This window comes from Parasteatoda tepidariorum, chromosome 5 (assembly GCF_982258835.1).
Source record: "Parasteatoda tepidariorum strain Cologne lab strain chromosome 5, Ptep-v5.0, whole genome shotgun sequence".
Classification (NCBI taxonomy): Eukaryota; Metazoa; Arthropoda; class Arachnida; order Araneae; family Theridiidae; genus Parasteatoda; species Parasteatoda tepidariorum.
The window spans coordinates 76,295,357-76,311,985 of record NC_141759.1 but is presented as its reverse complement, the minus strand read 5'-3'; positions in this window follow the sequence as shown (position 1 = coordinate 76,311,985).

Genomic DNA, 16,629 nt, shown 5'->3' with positions numbered 1-16,629 from the left:
TAAAAACGAAGGAAAAATAACTAGGATTTACGATAAAACTGTACCGTAATACCGTATCAAAAAGTGATTATTTAATTGCGTGATTAACAATCACGTGTCGTAATAACATCATAGTTAAATAACGGGATCGTCAAAATCACGAGGAAAAGTATAGAAATAATTAGGAAAAAATATATTTATGCTGAACTCAGCACGAATAAAGCGCTTCAAATGCATGATTTAAAATTTGCATGTCGTAACAGAATAATTGGAATTTTTTTTAATACGTGGGAACGCATGGCAATAACTACCGAGAAAAATTTTTGAAAAAAAAGAAAGAATTGCAAAAAAAAGACAAAAAATCACTTAGATTTAAGATGAAATCGTCACAAATAAAGTGCACAAAAAGTGATTATTTAAATTTGCGATCTGAAACTCGCGTCGTAATAAAAATTAGGAATTTTCAAAATCACGTAGAAAAGCGGAAATAACTGTTTAAAAAAAACCATTTATATTTACGATAAATTCGGCTTCAAGAAAGCGCGTTAAACGTACATTTACTAAAGAATCTGTTAAAATTGATTGTGTCAAGACGTGATGACTTAAAAGTGCGATTAAAAATTGCCATTCCTTAAAATTCTTTTTTATTGTGTTTAGAAGCTCTCGCGGGCCGCACTTCAGTAGTCGAAGGGCCGCATTTGGCCCGCGGGCCGCAGGTTGTGCACCCCTAAGGTAGATTTTAACGGTGTTATTGTTATTTTTCTCGATTGCAAGTTGCGAAAATTATTTGCTTTTGACTAAAGTTTTAACGATTAAAAACTTGAAAATAGTATATAGTATAGAACAATTTCTTTTTTCGTTTTCTGTTGCATTAGATTTTTTGACGGATATTGGATATTTTCACGTCGCTGATTTCAAATCTGCATTCGGTTTCTCTCACCAGCATTTTCTTAAAATGACATTTTCAGTCTATTTATTTGTGAAATGTGCAAGTTTAAAAACGTTATGTATAACAGGGGATGGCATAAATGTTGAGACAAACATATAGGGGAGTTGAGACCATCATCAGGATTAAAATTGCCTATTAACCAATGCTTTGAAATATCATGCACCGCTCGGCGCCGCTTTGGCGGATCTTGGATATCTTCACGTCGCTGATTTCAAATCTGCATTCGGTTTCTCTCACCAAGCTACAGCATTTTCTTAAAAGGACATTTCTAGTCTATTTATTTGCGAAATGTAAAAGGTTAAAAACGTTATTTATAACAGGAGATGACATAAATGTTGAGACAAACATTAAGGTAGTAAGGGCACATCATCAGGATTAAAATTGCTTAGGAACCAATGCTCGGAAATGTCATGCACCTCTCGAGTAACTTCCCTATTATGAACTGTTCCTTCGTGTTCGTAAAAGGTCATAATAAGTAAGCGTTAATAATATAGAACGTTTTTAAACTTGTACTTTTCAACAGAAAATAGACTAAATATGTCGTTTTGAAGAGTATCTGAAAACCTAATTTTAACTTTAAAATCCCCACACTCGAATAAGGCAATATCAATTATTTCAATAAATGTAACAAAAAAATTTGTTCCTCATTGTTATTAACCTTTTCCAGTGCAGTGTAGCCAGTCTGGCCATACTAATTCAACAAATGTTACAAACCACTAGAAATGTAGAACTAATTGCTTTTAAACGCTTAGCAACCACTATTCTTTGATTATCAAGCAGGTAAAGTCTATAGCTTCACTGAGCCTGTGATGATTTCTCAGACGCCCAGTTCAGACAACGAGCGAACGAGCACGTGATGATGTCCTCACTTGAAAATGTCCTGTCTGACAAAAAATTTCAATCGAAATTTGTAGTTCATTGAACTATTTTCTTTTTAAATTTACAAATGCTAACTTAATTTGTGAAATATTAATGCGAGGTTTTTAAATTGCGACAGAAAGCATAGAAGAAAATAATTCCGGTAAGTCCGTGCAGTCACTTTGAGATTTCTTCGTTGAAAGTAATAGACCAGAATTGCATGCGAACATGCAAGATAATTTGTTTCTAATAATTTATCTCTCAAAATTCAGGGATTGCACGGATGACTAAAATATTTGGGGAAAATGTTTTTCAATTTGTAGTAAATGTTTTGATTCACTATTTGATTCCTAGTTTTATAATTTGATTTATAATTTATTTTGCCCTCATTTCATTTAAACATGGATACAAATACCAGTTTGCTCTGTTTACCTCATAATCTAATATTTTCAGAAGTTTTTAAAACTCTTCAAAATTTAGTGTTAAACTGTCTACCACTTCATAAAGTAATTTACAGAACGCGAAGTAGTTGTCATCCTTGTATTTTGCATATTCAAGATAATTTAGATTCTTGGAGTTTTAGTCAGACATCGATATTTTCAGGAGTGAAAGCGAGACGGAAAAGAAGAAAGGCTGTTAGTAAAACCAGTTCAGTTATAGTTAGATTTCGGGAGGAGTTTACTTATTCTTTTTTTAAACTATTCAACAATACATATACTTTATCTTGAAAAAGGAGCAGTTTTATATACATATATGCTTAAAGTATAAAAGAAATCTTGATAGTGACAGATATTATTTTATTTTTCTTGAAAAAAAAATGCCAACGTGAAATGTTTTTTGTACCAGTTTTTGCTCTTTTCCCGTCTTCAGCCATGGATATTTTGATAATCTTCCGACAGTGATAGTTACAAGGTAAATAAAACCTGCTCACTTTAACTATCATTGCATTACCACCTCAGAAATCAAGAACTAAAATTTCCAAATTCGTAACAATAAAATAAAAAAATATTGTTTAAAATCTACCAGTTTTATATATAATATAAATTTATTAATATTTAGTTTCCTTTTTTTATTAAACGGATACCAACTTACATTCCAAATCGGATTAACCATAGTCCGGACATACTAGACTTCGCAATAACAAACATGCACGTTCCTATGCTCGCCTGCGCTCATAACCATTTGTCATCAGATCATCTGCCAGTTCAACTGCTCGTTGGGGAAACCATAGAACAATCTGAGAAACCAAATTATAAAACAGACTGGAACCATTTTCAAAATACTCTTACAATCAATGGAACAGACCTACCATCCTTGGAAAACGAAACTGCAATAGAAAACTATATACAGCAAATCCAGAATGAAATAACAGATGCTTTAAAAAACGCTTCCACAGAAACCAAGTATATTGCCCATCATAACAGATTACCACCTGAAATAAAGAATATAATAAGATTAAGGAACTCGCACAGGAAATGGTACCAAAGAACTTACGACTCAGCACACCTGGACGCAATAAAACAACTCAATAACCAGATTAAAAACACAGTAAAAAATATAAAAAACAACTGTGGCAGACAAAAATCGCCTCCCTCTGCACTACCAACAACTCTATATGGAAAATGGCCAAGAAACTGAAAACAACTCCTCAAATAGACAGACCAATAAATGGACCAACAGGCACAGCTTACACAATATCAGAAAAAATCGAAATATTCGCAGATTCACTTCAAAATCAATTTTCACCAAATATCAACTCTGACCAAAATCATCACAATATCATCACAGAAGAAGTTAATAATTTTCAAACTGAACACCTCATCCCAGAAACAATAAATTCAACCAATAATCAAGAAGTTAGCTGCATCATATAAAAACTGAAAAACAATAAAGCTCCAGGTGAGGACGGGATAAAGAATAAGATGATAAAACTATTACCAAACAACTACATCTGCAAAATCACGCATATTTTTAATGTCTGCCTTGCTCATAATTACTACCCACAAATCTGGAAAAATGCATCAGTCATTCTATTTCTCAAGAAAAATAAGAACCCAAGCTGCCCTGAGAGTTATCGCCCAATCAATCTACTTAATATACTTGGAAAAATATACGAAAAAATCATCTACAATAGAATAAAACCACTTCTTACAGCCCTCCCCGACGAACAGTATGGATTCCGACAAAAACTAGATACCACCAAACAGTTACTCCGAATAATAGACTATACTGGCAGAGCAATCATAAATAAAGAAACAATAGCCTTCCTGATGGTCGACATATCCAAAGCATTTGATAAAGTATGGCACACTGGTACAATATATAAACTCATACAGCTGAATTTTCCACCCGGCATAATCAAACTCCTATCCTGCTATCTTTCTAATAGAACATTTCAAATCACCATCAAAAACAAAAAATCCACAAAGAGAAACATCACAGCCGGAGTACCACAGGGCAGCATTCTGGGACCGATATTATACATATTATACACTTATGATTTTCCTATAAACAAAGCCGATTATAACAGCATAACAGCCTATTACGCAGACGATACCGGTATTATTATTAAATCAGAAACCCAAATCATGCTCTTCAAAAACTACAAGACCATATAGACGAAATAGAAGACTGGTGCTTTAAAATGGAAAACTGCAGTGAATGCTGGAAAATCACAAATATTAATTCATACAAAAAAGAAGAATTAAAATACTTCCACAACTTCAACCAAAAATGTTCAACATACCAATACCAATAGTTAAAAAAGCAAATTATCTTGGCCTTATAATCAATAGCAAACTCACCTGGAATGATCACATCAAAAGCACAATAGATAAAGCAAATGCAGCAATAATAGCCATACAACCATTAATATATAATCAGAATATGTCACTTAAACTAAAGAAGCTACTATATACAGCAATGATCCGCCCAATACTTACCTATGCCTCACCTGCTTGGACAACGATAACTCAACATCTACTGAAGAAATTAAACCAATGCCAAAACAAGATCCTTAGAAAAATAACCTGTGCAAGATGGTTCATCCTAAATACCAATATACATGCAGACCTCAAAATACCAACTCCATCACAGCATATATACAAGCTAAACGCAGATTTTTTTCGATAAAGCCATAGAATGTAAAACAGCAAATTTTAATGAAATCTTTAAATTTGAAAATTATATCAAAGATAAAAACTACAAACCAATAGCTGCACATTTCACCTCCGACGCCTCATATCATAACTATCAAAACAAATAATTTCATCAACCTTTCTGAAAATAACGTTTCCTCATGCTGATACAATTCTGAACAACTCCAAAATCAAACAAACACAGTTTAGAGCAAGCTGCTAAATTTATTTTTGATTCCTTTTTAGTTATTCAAGCAAAGAGCTTGAAACATTCATAAAAGCAACTCCATTGCCTGCTTACCTCATTGCTCAACCAAAACTGTTCTAAAATTCCAGATGAATGGGATAGGGACCGCTTCGCGGCCCAGGTGCCCAATAAAATCAAAACACTAGGACTAGATTAAACGGATAAACACAGCGCCAATAATTGAACCATCAAGTCTCAGTGGAAAAGTTACAAACGTCTGATCGAGGGCCGCAATAGCTCAGGGGATAGAGCTTTCGCCTTCCAATGAGGCGAACCGGGTTCGAATTCTAGTCTATACGAATTCTGCATCCGGCTTGCACCGACCACAGTGCTGACGGATCATGGGTTAGAGTCCCCTTGCAGTCAGGCTAACCGTGGGTGGTTCTCGTGCTCTTCCTCTCCACCTAACGTAAATGCGGGTTAGCTCCATCGAAAAGTCCTCCATGAAGCAAATTTCTCTTACTACTCGATCCAGGAGTTCCCATGTCTTCTGGATTGGGTTCAAAATTGCAAGACTGCGGACTTGAACATTAGTAGTCGTAAACCCATAAAAATTGGGTCGGCTGTTTAACGACGGTTACACACACACACAAAAAAAACGTCTGATTGAGTTTAGTTTATACTAATTGCTGCTCAGTTCTGGTTGTTTATATTTTCTATTGCATTTTCGACTTGATTTTTCATTGGATTTTCGACAGGATTTTAAATCACCATGTAAACGTATAGCCAAAAAAGTTGACTTTTGAGGGAAATTTACTTGGACGGTATAACCCAACGGTAAAAAGATATCGCTGAAAATTTCTTTTACTTGCGATCCCAATGTTGTTTACATTTTAGAAATGACTCTGCCTCCAAAATTTACCCACATTGCAAAAAGTATTGACCTGATCAACAAGCTGTTAGCTATAGACGAACTGTTGCATCAAAAGGGTACTCAAATCGCAGACATGGTGAAACCAGGGATGCTACGCCTGCGCCATTTGCGACAAACTGAGACAAAACGGCATAACTGCGCCATTTTGCGACATTCAGCTCAGTTTCTGCCAAAGCTGCGCCATTCTGAGACAAAACGTCCAAAATTTGGCAAAACTGAATTCAGTTTCAAATATTAATCCGCATTGCCGTGAGTCATTGGAGATCATTTTGCCGTTCACGTCTCCAAGGGATGAAAGACTTCCACGAAAAAGCGGAAATCCGCTTTTTTCTCCCAATTTTTAAAATTTTCGACCATGTTCCAAAAACTAAAATTTTTAGGGAGTCCAATTAGAGAAACCCAAGCCGCCGGAACGATAGTCGGATTCCCGCGACTTCCGCTATAGAGTGGAAAGGAGTCTAAGTGTTTCGTTTCGACCACCGATATATGATTTTTCTTTTCTTTTGGCTGATTTTCGGAATTTTAAATATTAGGAATTGCGCTGGAATATGCTGAAATCGCGATTTTTAATCAGACGATTTTAATATCAATCATCGATTTTCGTATTTAACTTATTTAAAACTTATGTGTTGCGACTTTTTTTACGCTGTTTAAAAATCGTACTAGCAATTCCTATTCACTCAATTTAAAAATTCAATATCGCGATCTGTATTCCCGCGAGTTTAAAATCCAACGTCGCGATTCGTATTCACGCATTTTTAAATCCAATATTGCGATTCGTTATCACGCAGTTGTAATATCAGATCCCGTTTTTCGTATTTGTACGCTATTTAAAAATTACTCATTGCGATTCGTATTCACGTGATCTAAAAATTATTCATCGTGATTCTTATTTACGCAATTTAAAAATTCAATATCGCTATTTGTATTTTCGCGTTTTTAAAATCCAACAGCGCTATTCTTATTCACGTGATTTTAAAATTTAAAATCGTGATTCATATTCACGCGATTTTAAAATCCGAAATAGTGATTCATATTGACGCGATTTTAAAATCCAATATCGTGATTTGTGTTTTTTAAATCCAGCTGCGCGATTCATATTCACGTGATTCATATTCACGCGATTTTAAAATCCAATATCGTGATTTGTATTTTCGTGTTTTTAAAATCCAACAGCGTGATTCATATTCACATGATTTTATAATCCAAAATCGCGATTCATATTCACGCGATTTTAAAATCCAACCGCACGATTCATATTCACGTGATTTTAAAATCCGATATCGTGATTCATATTCACTTGATTTTAAAATCAAAAATCGCGATTCATGTTCACTCGATTTTAAAATCCAATATCGTGATTCATATTCACGCGATTTTGAAATCCAATATCGCGATTCATATTCACGCGATTTTAAAATCCAAAATCGCGATTCATATTCACGCTATTTTAAAATCCAATATCGTGATTCATATTCACACGATTTTGTAATTCAATATCGCGATTCATATTCACGCGATTTTAAAACCCGAAATCGCAATTCATATTCACGCAATTTTAAAATCCTGTTTCATGATTCTAGAAAGAAGTAGAATTAAGTTTTTTCTTGAATTAGTTACTGTAAAGATGTGATATATTTTTCTACAGTTGTTGCATTTAAACAATTACTAAGTGCATTCATAATCACATTTTATGATTGTATATTTAGCTATACAAATTAAAAGAACATAGTCAACTAACTAATCTTGTGAATGCAAGAAAGTACAATCTACTAGTCAATGCCAATAAACTAAAAAGTTTACTTTTATACTTAATAAAGGATGCAAGTCATTTTAGAAAGAAAATTATATTTATATGTGTCTTTTTAAATTGTTTATAATAGTTTTTAAATATTTCTGTTTTGATATAAAAATGTATGTATGCTAATTTTTGGCTATTAAGTGCTCCCTAAAATTTTCTTGAAAAATTCCGACCTAAAATATTTCAAAATTTCACTGCACCTCCTGAATTCTATCAAAGAGTGTTTTTTTTTGTGTTATTTGCATTTTCTTAAACTCTCATTATTTAATTACTGAATTTCTCTTTTAATTATTGAAATCTGTAGACCTTTCATTGTAACTGAATAGTTATATATTTTGAGATGAAATTTGAGCTCAAAATAAAATGGGTATTTTCCCTTTTGAATTACTGAAACTAAATAGATATTTCTTTTTAGAAAGTTAACACCATTATATTTTAAAAAATAAGAAAGTTAAAATTTACTTTGTAAAATTCTGGAACAGATACTATTCATTGGCATAAATGATAAATGCAATATATATGAAAACAACAGAGTCCATAAAACAATTTTGTGGACTCTTATAATCAATCATATGCAGGTTTTTTAAAATCCTAGCAATAGTGAATGTATGTATAATTGTAGTACTCCTAGTATGCTATTAATGGTTTTATGGATCCTGAAAATTATCTTTATATTGTTATCAAACTGATTAATAATCATTTTAGCTGAGATAAACTGAGTGAAAAAAATAATTTTAGCTGAGACAAACTGAGCCAAAAAGAGATTTTAACTGAGACGAAATGCAATTTCTGGTGAGACAATTTGATATTTTGCGAGTAGCATCCCTGTGAAACCAATAATTTACCCCATGAACAAACTGAAAAAAGAGTTATGAAACACGTGATGGGTTTTATAAACTTTAACAAATGTTATCACGTATTTGGAGTAACATCAATCTCCCAAAAAGGATTTTTTGGAACCAAGTGCCATGTTCAGCACATGTGTTGCATTCACATTAAATGGAAAAGAATGTCGACGTAAACATCATCATTTAGTTAAATTTCCATGCATTGCCATCGAAGCTAGAACCATCGCGGTGGATCAGCTCCGTTCCGTTTGTTTTAAAACACTGAAAAATCTTCCAATTTATTGACAAATCTTCCAATTTATGTTTTAAAACTCTATAATCCGAAAGTTATTCAAAGTTCAAGTCTGGTACCTGGTACCAACGAACTAGATTCAATAGAAATTCAAATAAAAATCTCAAATGAGCTTGGAGTTTCAAGTTTGTTCCAGAGTCTAAGTTTATTAATTGTTCAGACTTAGTTGAAATGGAAAATTTGTTAGTGTTTGAGAATGCAACACGAATTCCATCATTGAGTCTAGTAATCAGTTTGAGACTTGAACTTTTAAAAACTTATCCCATTCTCAAATCTTAAATAATAATAATAATTATTATTTTTTCAATATTTAAGAGAGGGAGGAAATAAAATAAAAATGTATATATAACCATTTTTCGAATAAGATAATTTTTTTTAAAGTCATTTTTAAAGGTTTTAATTTCATTCATTTATTTTTTTCAGGATTTTGCTAGTTAGTTTTAACACAACTTACATTGCAATTTAGTAGGTAATAATAAGTTAAATAATTTTGTTTACACAATTTTTTTTATCAGTTTTTAAATCTTTTCAAACTGAGGTCACCTTGCTTCTGCTTATTGCATTTATATTAGGACCTCAAATGTGAGAAGTTATGGTCGAAAATAATTGAAAGAATGCGGGAAATTATTTGTAAGGCGTGATGGTTTAGGATCCCCGTGAGTACTTAAAATTTTTCTTATCTCTAAACCATTTGCAGCATTTACCGAAATTAGTTAGAAGGTAAGGATATGAGGTAAAATAAAGGGAACTATCTAGAGAAGTGAGGTATTGTTTTTTAAAATCATTTTACGTTTAATCGAGTAACTTTAAGATAATAGATGGTATATATAGTTCAGAAGTTAAGATAATTTTAATGTACTAGGAGGCTTCACCTGCTCGCTGGCGCTCACCAACCCCCGGAACTGCTTTCGCAGTTCATTTCGGATTGCTTCGCAATCCAATGCTCGCTCATTGGATACGTTCTTAACGTTTAGTTTTTGTATACTTTTTTGAATACTGAAGTTCCGAAAACTTTTCACTGTAGAAAATTCTAAACCTGTACATTTCAATATTAATTTGAAATTGCAAGCAGTTTACATATTTTTCTTAATCACACTATTCTGAATTTCAGTTGTTGAGAAAAGTAATTGTTGTAAGTTATGTTTTAAAGTCTTTCCCACCAGAGGGCTAAAGCCATGTGTTGTAAAACAATATGAAATAGTAGTCTGCCACTGAACGCCGGATGTAAAGCATCGGCTTTGATGAAGATAATTTTGTATTTTTAATTCTCTGAAGGGCGCCACCTTAATAATATGGAATTTGTAAAATAAATGTATATATTTTTGATTGCTGATGAAGCCCATCATTTTGTGTTTTCATCAGTGTTCAGAAGCAGAACGACTATAAGTTTTTTATTTTATCACAAAAATATAAAATGTTTAAAAAAACAAAGAAAAGAGTAAGAAAATGAGTATAGTCATAGAAAAAGTTTAAATTATAATATAGTATTTGTCAGTTAAAATAAAACTTTTTGTTTAAGTCATTGCTAACAATTCAAGTTTCTCCGAGGCAATTCTAAAGTTTAAATTAAGGTAGTATTGTTAAGTTGAAACACAATATTTTTAGTTTTGATGTCAACAATACAATTCAATTTTTCACAAAAACGATTGTTTCCATTGTTTGGTTCAATGTCAACAATTCAAATTTTTCTGAGGCAACTCTTAACCTCTAAATATTATTTTCTTTATGTTCACATTTCTAAATGCCAGTATTCAACCACAAAACAACTTAAAGTCCTCAAATTTAACATGAAGTTGTAAAATGTAATGAAAGAGGGTCATAGCAATAATGAAAGTAGAAGTAAAGTTAGTACTGTAAAATTAAAACAATATTTTTAATCAATGAGCCAAGTTCTTCAAGAAGCAGTTGTAGAAGTAGGTTGTTTATTTAAAATTTTTTATAGAATTTCTTTAAGAACACAATGGTTAATTTGGGCATTTGGCGATACAACACTTTTAGAATTGAAGGATTTGTTACGTCAAGCGCTCAGGTATCATAATTTTGATCTAGTTGCGCTTCTATGTCATTCTGATTTATGTTGCTAAGTTAACTTTCAAAAAATTCTATGGCTGGCAACAGCATTTTTATTTTTTAAGTTGTTTATTTTTATTTCTTTTAGAATTCGTTATTTTTTTAGTGAAATGTTTTTTAACCTAACAGAATTCTTTGCCGACTGTTTTCTCTATGAATGAAGAAAAATAAAGTAAATATTTAACTGTTGTGAAAAGAATCTTATTTAGTTGTACAAAGTACTTCAGTCAAAATTTGGGAGCCACGTAAGAGAATTATATATATTAGATCAGAAACACATCATTAAAAGGCAGAAAGCTTTGGTGTTTTCAAAACAAAGCAAACGTTGCCACCGGCGGAAAAGAATACAGCCAAAATTTGGGAGCCACGTAAGTGAATTATATATACAATATGATAAACACAATTTATGACTTATGCTTAGTCACACATCTATACGTAATACAAAACTGACATTATAATGAAAACGGAGTTTTGTCATTTTTTTTCCATGTTTTATTAGTATTTGCACATTGCTATCAATTTATTAATTATTAATTGATTAGCATTACAATAAATATATCATGTTTTGTCAAATTTGTACTAGTTATTATTTTGTCGCACACGAAGAGATTAGCTTCACAAAAAAATCTACATGATGTGTTGACAAATTCATGTAAAAACTGCTATCATTTTGTCGCATATGATGAAAATCTTAATTTTAGAATAAATATGACATGATGTGTTGACAAATGCATTTACAAATTGCTATAATTTTGTCGCGCAGGATGAAGATATTAACTTTAGAATATAACACGATGCGTAGACAAATACATTTAAAAACTGCTATCATTTTGTCGCATTTGATGAAGATATTAACTTTAGAATATAACACGATGTGCTGACAAATGCATTTACAAATTGCTATTATTTTGCCACACATGAAGAGCACTGCAATAAATATAGCATGATGCATTGCACATGATGTGTTACACAAATGCATTTAGACTTTACAAAACTGTAGACTTTACAAAAAGACAAATGCATTTAGACTGAGATTAGCATTAGAATAAATATAATATGGTGTGTGTTAAACACATTTAGAAATTGCTTTCATTTTGACATATATGAAAAGATTAGAACTACAATAAATGTAACTTGGTGTGCTACAAACGCATTTACAAATTACTACCTTCGTGCCTCTTATGAAGAAATTAAAATTGCAGTAAATATAACATGTTGTTTTAACAAATTGCTATTATTTTGTTTCGTATGAAAAGATTGGCATCTGAATTTTTTTAATAAATCATTTAAATATCTCAAGATCTGGAACCAGATAATGAAAACATTAAGAGAAAAGAAATTGTAAATGAAACAATTTAAAAAACTGAAACTAATAATGATTAAAATTATTAAATAATTAATAGAGTATAAAATCAATAAAAATGTAAATACAACTAATCGAAAAAAAATCATTAAAATTTTGTGTGTGTTCTTGCTATAATATCGATTTCGTTGGCAAAAGCTACTATTTGTAAAGGTTTCGTGACTATTTTTCCTCTTATGATTATTTCGGGATCTCGAATGATTTTTTTAAGAGCTATGTTCAAATGATGGCAAGCCAATGCCTAACGTTGTCTCAATCATTATAGTGATAAGTTATCCTGGATTTTCGCTCTCAGTTTTGTTTCTAATTAGGTTCTGGATGTTAGTTTTACAAGTTTTTAGGGAATTTAAATTCCCCTCATAGAATAAATGTTTTCGATCAGCTGAATCATATTGAGGTGTAGAAATAGATGGTGGATATAAAATCCAAATTGTCCTGTTTTTTTCCATTATCTGTCTTAAGTTAACCCTTTCGAAGGCCAAGGGAAGTATACTTACCACCACTATTTTACCACTTTTAATTTAGGTTTCCATTTGTTAATAATTTCAGCTTTCTTGAAGTGCGTTTGAATGAAATTGGTAACCATTTGTTGGTTTGAAAAAACGTATAAAAGTTATAAAATGCATAGTTCTTTTTGAAGTTTGTAGCATTTATGAAATTTATTTTATAAATAAAGAAAAATAAAAGTCAATAAGTTCTTAATAGGTCGTGTTAAATATATTTACCACCAAAAAATGGCATTTTTATAAACTAAATGAGTTTTTTCCCTCTTCTCTCAATTACTATTCTTAAAACAATTATCAATTTCAAAAATACTTTAATTTACCTTCACTAGAAATAAATGGCCCATTAAAAGGTTAAATCTTTGCTCGACAGTAGATCTAAATTTATGGAAGTGGGAGTCGTAGTCACCAATTATACTCCCTGTGGTCGAGGATATATGAGAAAATTTTATAGAAAGTGGAGAGTAACTTGATTCCTCTACAATATGACCACGCTAGGATATCCCCCTTTTTTTTGTGCACGCGGGAAGTCGTACTAAATTTCCATTTGTCCGGGAGTACTTCATTATTCCAAATTAATCGATCAAATTTTAATTTATTTAGACTGAAATCTGTTTAAATCTGATGGTATTGAATCCGGACCTGGCGATTTGTGCTTCTTTAGTTTGCTAATTGCTTCTTTTGTTTCAATCACAAATGGTGGAGGAATATGGCCCAAATTTGTGAGGAGGGTGAGTAATTATTATTCAATAAATTTTAAAAGTATTCGTTCCATATTTGGAGAATCACCTGTCTACCATTCGGAATTATCTCATCTTTATTCTAACAGACTGTTGTTCTTGACTGAAAACATTTACGTTTTAAGACGGCTAATTTACAATAGAAAGCTCTCTGCTCTCATTTGATCTTTTGAGACATTTAACATGTTTTAAGTTAACCTTTGCGAATTTTCTTTTCCTTCTTATCTACTTTCTTCTCACCCTTCTCTAAATTATGATACAGAATGTCTTGAAAATTATTTTTTTAACATTTTGTTATAAGTATTTATTTTGTGATGTGTGTCGGGGGGGGGGGCAATCGAACCAATTTTTAGGTTTTTTTTTTCTTCGTCTTCAAGTACATAATCAACTTGACTTCTAAAAGCGTCTCTCAGTTTAATTCATAAATTGTTTTTTAAAGCATTTATTGTCTAAGCAAAAAAAAGGAGTTTTTTTTTTTACATTCACAAAATTCTCATATCTTCAAATTTACTGTTCCAATCGATGTGCTGGTCAACTGTTGATAAAATCATTGAGAAATCTGAGAGTAAATAAAAAAACTCGCTAAAAAAACTGTTATGAAACTTATAACTCGTGAATAAAATTATTACCAAAAAAATGATACAATTTGTACATAAAATCAATAAGAAATATCAATTGAATTCGTCAAAATTAATCATTTAAAAATTTCGAGATCTTGGACCAGTTAATGAAATCATGAAAAGTAAATAAATTGTAAATTAAACCATTAAAAAATAAGAAAATAAAATGATTAAAAAATGTAGAATTTGTGTATAAAAAAAAATTTAAATACTATTAGTCGAAAAAATCCTTGAAAAATCTAGAGAGCATTAATAAAATTACCAAAAAAGAAGAAATTGTTAATGAAACCATTAAAACATGAAATTAAAGAATAAAATAAATAAAAAAGTATAAAAGGAATAAGAAATATAAATGCAACTTGATAAATAAATCGTTGAAAAGTCAGAAAATTGCTAATACAATAATGAAAAATAAAGAAATCGTAACCTGAATCAGTAAATTAGTTAAAAAAAATATAGATACATACTACATAAAACAAAAACAAACAAAAAACATGGCATTAAATTGGTGAAAAATATGAAACCTAGTATTGTAATCATTAAAACATTGTTAAGAAACAACATCAAATTAATTGAAAAAAAAAAACTTAGTAAATAAGTTTGTAAAATAAGTTAGTGGACTCGTATATAAAAAAAGAATATGAAATTATTAAAAATGGAAATAGAAACCTAATCATACTGGAGTAATTGAGAAATCTGGAGCCCGATAATATAACCATTAATAGCATAATAAATTATTAGTAAAACCATTAAAAGTCATAATGGATCACTAATGAATGAAATTCGAAAAAAAATTACAGGATTTGCGTTGAAAATCAATGAAAAACATAAATGAAACTCGTCGTTTTTGATCAATGAAAACTCTTGCTCTCAATAATATAATCACAAAAAATAATCTTTACGAACAAAGAATTCGCCAACAGAAATACTATAAAACATATAACTCGCAAATAAAATAAAAATAAAAAAAACAATTGATCTCATCGAAAAATTTATATTAAAATACGATTAATACTTTAAATAAAAATATTAAAACGTCGATAAAAATATCAATAGATCTAGTCGAAAAATTCGTTTAAATATTTGTCTGTTACTCATCAATAAAACCATTGAATAAAGCTATTGTAATTGAAACTTTTAAAAAAACAAAATTAACAAATAAAGTTATTTTAAAAAATTATAACTTGTGTATAAAATCAATAAAAAATGTAAATTCAAATAGTCGAAAAAATCATTGAAAAATCTAGAGCCCATTAATATAATCACAAAAAATCAAAAATTGTAAATAATACCATTGTGAAATTGAAATTCTTGAATAAAATAAAATAATATCTAAGCAATAAAAATTATTAATGGAACTTGTGAAATAAATCATTGAAAAATCTAGAACACGTAAACAGAATCATAGAAAAATTGAAATTAATAAATGATATTGTTGCAACTTGTGAAACGAATCAGTGAAAATCAGTGAATCCTAAAATTTTAAGAAATTGTAAACATAATAAACAGAAAGGGGAAAAAATAGTAAAAAAAGTATAATAATTACGAAAAAAAAATCAATTCGAAATAAAAAACGTATACGGAATTTAACCGAATTAAATTATTAAAATATCTGAAACCTAGTCATACATTGAAATAATCATTGAAATCACTACTTAATCTTTGAAAATAAAGAATTTATAATGAAACCATTAAAAACCTAAAATTAGCAACAACGAAAAAATTATTAAAAAGTTATAGAACTTATACATAAAATCAATCAATAATGTAAAATAAGTAAAAATATATATGGAATCCATTCAACTAAATCGTTTTAATATCTGAAACCTGATAATGTAAACAAAAGAAATTTAAAATGAAAGAAAGTAATAAATAAAGAAATTGTAATAGAACTGTTTAAAAACATAAAACGAGTGTTAAAAAGTCTTAAAAAAATATTATAGAACTTGTGTATAAAATCAATAAAAAAGACATCAAGTAGAATTTGTTGTATTTTTATCATTGAAAAATCTAGCTCTCGATAGTAAAGTCATAAAAAAAGAGATTTTAAATAAATCCTTCAAAAAACGTAAAATTCGTTAATAAAGTTATTAAAATAATTATAGCATTGGTGTTTATAAGAAATTAAAAATAAAAATTTCATAAAAGAAATTAAATAAAACTTAGATGAACTGAATAAAATTATTTAATAATAATATTAAACTTATGATTAAAATATCTGAAATATAGAACTCACAAATGAAAACGTACTAAAACATGAGATTTTTTTCAAAAAAATGATACAAAAATTGATACTTACTTTATTGTTTCGCAAATCCTCTTTGAAAGCATCGTAAAGGAGTAATATT